This window comes from Dipodomys spectabilis, unplaced genomic scaffold (assembly GCF_019054845.1).
Source record: "Dipodomys spectabilis isolate Male_0828 unplaced genomic scaffold, ASM1905484v1 ptg000513l, whole genome shotgun sequence".
NCBI classification, from domain to species: Eukaryota; Metazoa; Chordata; class Mammalia; order Rodentia; family Heteromyidae; genus Dipodomys; species Dipodomys spectabilis.
This window is the reverse complement of record NW_024871190.1, coordinates 100893-106555: the sequence shown is the minus strand read 5'-3', so window position 1 is coordinate 106555 and position 5663 is coordinate 100893. Positions and strand designations below refer to the sequence as shown.

The window sequence follows — 5663 nt, the reverse complement described above, 5'->3', positions numbered from 1 at the left end:
AAATTAATCTGGATAATTTAGGGCTGGGGGCATGACAAACTGGTAAGAACACCCATTTAGGAGACACAAGACACTAAATTCAAACTTTAATATTATGGATGTTAAAGAAAAAAGCTATGACTTCAAAGAATTGGAATAATTGTAAGATTTGAGTATTTGTGGGGAGAAAAATCCATTAGAGAGATAGAGTGAACCCATGTTTCAATGCTTTCTACTAAAGTGATAATGTTATGTGGTACTCCAGACATAACAGAGTTACCTTGTAAAAATAACTGAGCATGATGAAAATACTCTATTTACACAGGTATTATTTAAATAGATTTTTTCGGTATATTGTAGTTTTTGAAAGAAGAGCCTGGGTGATATCCCTGAGCATTTTCTCCACATGTGACCACTTAATTTATTTTTAATTGATTAATTAATTAATTAGTTTGATGCTAATACTAGAGCTTGAAGTCAGGGCCTGGCTCTGTCTCAGAATTTGTCATTTTTTTGTTTTAGTTTTCTCAAGGCTAGCATTTCACTGCTTGTACCATAGCTCCATTTCTAGCTCCATAGCTCCGTTTCTAGCTTTTGCTGGTTACTTTCAAATCAAGATCTAATGGACTTTTTTTTCTTGGTCTGGTTTCAAACCACAATTCTCAGATTTCTTCTTTCTGATTAGCTAGGATTAAAGCCATGATCCACCAATGTGGCTTCTACTTTTTCCTCTATTCTTATTTAATGCACATATTTAGATAATAATGTAAAACTGAGAGTATAGAAGAAAGATGTACAGTCATGATATTGTCCTGTCACAAATTCAAGTTAGTAAAGTAAATTTCTTCCTAAGACAATACAAAAAAATAGCATAATATAGTGTAAGAGAACTCAGTATTGAACAGACGAGCTTTAAGAGCTTTCTAATAGATCCATTATTTATTGTTACTCAACATTAGGAAAAATGTATAATGCAGTAAGTAAAATGGAAGTCCTTTGGAAGACTACTTAAATTCCTTGTTTTTTTAAAGACACTTGTTTTCATCTAAAAAAAATAGGCCTGTCTATTGTCTTCGTGTGATTTTGATGATTGAAGATGCTTAATGAAAATTCAAACTGTATTAGTAGTCCTTTGTTATCAATTCTGACTTTTTCTTTTTGGAGAATATAATGATCAAAGCAATAGTTCAGAATCAGCAAGCAAGAGGTCAGAATCATGCTTCCAGTGCAAGTGGGTCACCAGTAAGTAATCCTCAATACCAGTTTCCACAAAGTTTTCTCACAGATACAATCAGCCTGCCTTTTCTAGCTGCTTTCCTAGCCTGTACCTATTCCTTCATTGTACAGGAAAAGTGTGATTCAACTGATTTCAGTCAGATCTGTTACTAGTGCTATCAAGGATTTAGATTCTTATGCAGGCTATTAAAGATGTATTTACTAATTTCAAGTAAATACATAAATTCTATTTCCATCTTTTTTAAAAAAAAAATTTCTGCTTGTTCTATAAATTGGTCAGAGGCATGGATTTTGTGGATAGCTCATCTCTGTCTTTCATGGCTCTCATAGATAATATGATTGCTCCATAATTATCATAATTTATATTGTTTTATATTTTGGGTTGCATCATTTCACTTTCTGCACTGCCATTTCCCAAATCATTTATATAGGAGGCATTATTTCACATTTTCTCATTCCTAGAATAAGTTGCACATGAGGACACCACTGGTCCTCATTTTCAGTCTGTACCTTTGAATATGGAGTAACATCTTTCCTCTGCTCTCCATTTATTCCCTAATCTCCAGTTAGAATAATTTCGAATAGTAAAAATGGAAAAAGAAAATAAATCATGGTGAAAAAACATATGCAGAGAATTCACCAGATATTTCTGACCAGTTCAACCAACATGAACTATTAGGGAAATACATGGACACCTCATTTCCACTGGCACTCAATGTATCTGGTTAGGCAATTCTAATGAAGATGAGGAACAAGATGAAAATGTGAGGGATGATAAAAATTGCAAGAAAAAAAATGGAGAAGGATCCAAGCAAATTTCTTCTTTGGGCTGCTGAAAATAACCAGCTTACTACAGTGCAGAGAATACTTTCCAAAAAGGCTACTCATGTGAATACTAGGGATGACGATGAGTATACCCCTCTTCATCGGGAACCCTACAGTGGACACTTAGACATTGTCCGTGAGTTGGTGGCTCAAGGGGCACATGCAATAACTGTAGATGGCTGGACACCCCTGCACAGTGCATATACGTGTAATAATACCAGAGTGGCTTCTTTCTTCTTCATGATGCAGATACCAATGCCCAAACTAAACGCTTTTTGACCCCCTTGCATCTTGCTGCTGGTAATTGAGATAGCAAAAATACACTGGAACAGTTGAACCAATATGTCAAACCAGGTCTGAAGAACCACTTGGAAGAAACTGCATTTGATATTACCAAAAGGATAAGTATGTATCACTACCTCTTTGAAGTTGTGGAAGGCTGTACAAATTGTTCTCCTAAATCCTAAACATTCGGTTAATTTTCTTAAATTTCAAAAATGTCATTAATTCCTTTTTGTCAATACAACATATTTTCACAATCCAAATAACAACATCTTATAGTAACAATTCATGGATTCTGTGGAGTTCTTCAAAGTGAATTGTCTGCTCTTGATGTCAAAATGTATTCAAGAGTTTTTGTATACATCTATAATGATTTATGCAGAGTTTGTGATTTTGTTGATCGGAAATAATTTTAACTTATCTGTTGAAATGAGTAGTATAGAAACTAAAGATATTTCCGGTGTTTGTCTGAAAAATTATATTTTAAAATATTCTATATTCTATGTTTGTATAGTGTCCATAATCTATTTTATTCTCTCCTGGATATAATACATTAAATTCTACATTGTTTTATAACATATAGGTTCATTAATGTGTCCTTTCAGATTGCATTCCATACAGAAACAGTTTAAGATTCCGTTTTTTTCCCCTAGGTCCTTTTAGTATTATATTTCTTTGGGATAAAACAACAATGTTGTCTAATTTCAAAAGTTGTGTAAAGGTTATGCTATGTAAAGGCTTTTCTAAGGTGAACATTTAATACACTGATGTCAAAGTAACTTTTAATTATATGAATTAGATGTGTTGTTACACTTGTAATTTTGTAATCAACTTTTTAATAGCTGTTTTTCATTTCTTGCATCTGAAGAATGAAAAATTTTGAATAATTCACAAATTTTCATATCATCCTTGTACAAGTGCCATGTTAATCTCTGTATTGTTGTAATTTTGGTATACAAGCTGCTGAAGAATGTAGTATCCTCTAAATTTTAGTAGCTAATGATGAAATATTTATACAGGCTTATATGCTTAGGTGCCTATTTGTAACAAGGAAACCTTATTGTTCCTAAAAATGCTATTAATCTTATTTCCCTAAAATTCTGTGAATAGTTGAAAAAAATATGTTGTTCAGTTGATTGCTCACATTTGCAATTTTTTTGTCAATGACTATTTTAAGTCTTTTTCACTTAGAATTTGATCAAACTTTCAAGTATTAATAGCTAAGTCCAAAGGAGATGGCTTTTTCAAGTACTTATTTATCCAACTGTGTTAGATCTGTGGAGCCAATGAATTCAAAGTAAGCCTTGTTTAAGAGCTACTTCTAAACATATGGAGCTGAGATTTTCCCAAATGAGGTCTTACTGGCACAAATGCCTACCTGACCCTTTACCCTTCTTCCATGTAAGAATAGACCAACCAGAATATCTTACTCTGACAGCATAGATTGTATTAGTGGAACAAATCTAATCTTAGTTACAAGGGATCATTAGAGAGATGAACAGTTCAGCCAGAACTGTTCATACTAGAAGGCATTTTATCAAAATATGATTGTTTATGATACCTACCATTTCAAATGTAGCTAAAACCAAGAAAGTGAAAAATTGTTCATATTCATGATTACCTAATGTCTTGGCCTGTCTACCTTCCAAAAAGGCAGGAACTTACACTACTGCCATTTTATCACCAAATATTTTCATAGTTGCAAGAGAAGTCCATATATTTCTCTTCATTATTAGGCCTTAAATTGGTAATGTTTTTTATTATTTTTATTATTTTTATTTTTATTATTAGTTTTATTGTGAACAAAATGTACAGAGGGGTAACATTACATGGGCAAGATAATGAGTACATTTTTTATCAAGTATTGCAACCTCCTCCTTTGTTACCCTTCACATCCCTTCCCAGCCTCCCCCCGACCCCCACCCAATCCTCCTCCCAACCAAAGTTATAAAGCTCGTTTTTGACATGACAACTTGTACTTCTCATTGTTGCAACAGGTCCACCTGTATCCTTAAACGACTTGTTTTTCCCCTTCTCCTTCACAAATTATACCGACATCAAATATAGTGAAAGCAGGGGTTATAATGTGGGGGAGGGACATACAAAGCAACAAAAAGATAATCTTATAAGTGCGTTAGAAACAAATGCATGAAAGAAAAAAAACATTTAAATACATATCTAAGGATTCATTTTCCTAACATCACATTATCTGATCTTTTCTGCTTGACTCATACATATACTAGATATTGCAAATAAGAGAAACCATGGGACCTAGGTATCTGTGGTCCTGGCTTACTTCACTTAATATAATTTTTTCCACGTCTTTCCATTTCCTAACAAATGGGGTAATGCCATTCTTTCTGATGGAGGCATAGAATTCCATTGTGTATATATACCACATTTTCTTGATCCATTCATGTACTGAGGGGCATCTGGATTGGTTACATATCTTAGCTATGGTAAATAATTCTGCAATAAACATAGGTGTGCTGATAGCTATCGTGTGGTCTTGTTTGTAAACATTTGGGTAAATGCCCAAAAGTGGGATTGCTGGGTCATAGGGGAGCTGTATGTGAAGATTTTTGAGAAGTGGTTGAACAGGTTTACACTCCCACCAACAATGCAGTAAGATTCTTTTCTGTCCACATCCCCTCCAGCATCTGTTGTTATTAGAGTTCTTCATTTTTGCCATTCTAACTGGGGTGAGGTGGTATCTCAATGTTGTCTTGATTTGCATTATCACCCTACACCAGAATCAACTCCAAATGGATCAAAGACTTCGGAGTCAAAGCAGACACTCTGAAAACATTACAGGATGGAATAGGAGAAACCCTAGGTATCCTTGGCGCAGGCCGAAAATTTCTTAATAGAGACCCGGAAACACAACAAATCAAAGAAAGGTTGGACAAATGGGATTGCATGAAGTTGCAGAGCTTCCGCATGGCAAAGGACATAGCTAGCAAGATCAATAGAAAGCCCACGGATTGTGAGAAGATCTTCACTAGCCATACAACGGACACGGGTCTCATATCTAAAATATACTTGGAACTCAAAAAATTAAATCCCCAACAACAAATACTCAAAGAAACAACTGTCCAATAAATAAGTGGGCTAAAGACTTAAAGAGAAACTTCTTTGAAGAAGAAAGAAGAATGGCCAATAGACACATGAAGAAAAGCTCAACCTCCCTAAATTGCTAATGTTTTAACCACAGTGTTTCCTCTTGCATCCAGGCTGTAAATCTACAAATGGTAAAGCTTTAGGTTTAACTCTACCAAGCACTGAGGTAGAGATAATGGAATAATACTTTAAAACAGAGTTGCCTTTGATACCCTAACCCC

The 5663-nt window shown here is 34.4% G+C and overlaps 1 pseudogene; it reads right to left on the bottom strand.

The window, feature by feature from the left end:
- Nucleotides 1-3194: 3194 nt before the first annotated feature.
- LOC122099433 lies at nucleotides 3195-3294 on the bottom strand (annotated as a pseudogene).
- Nucleotides 3295-5663: the final 2369 nt, after the last annotated feature.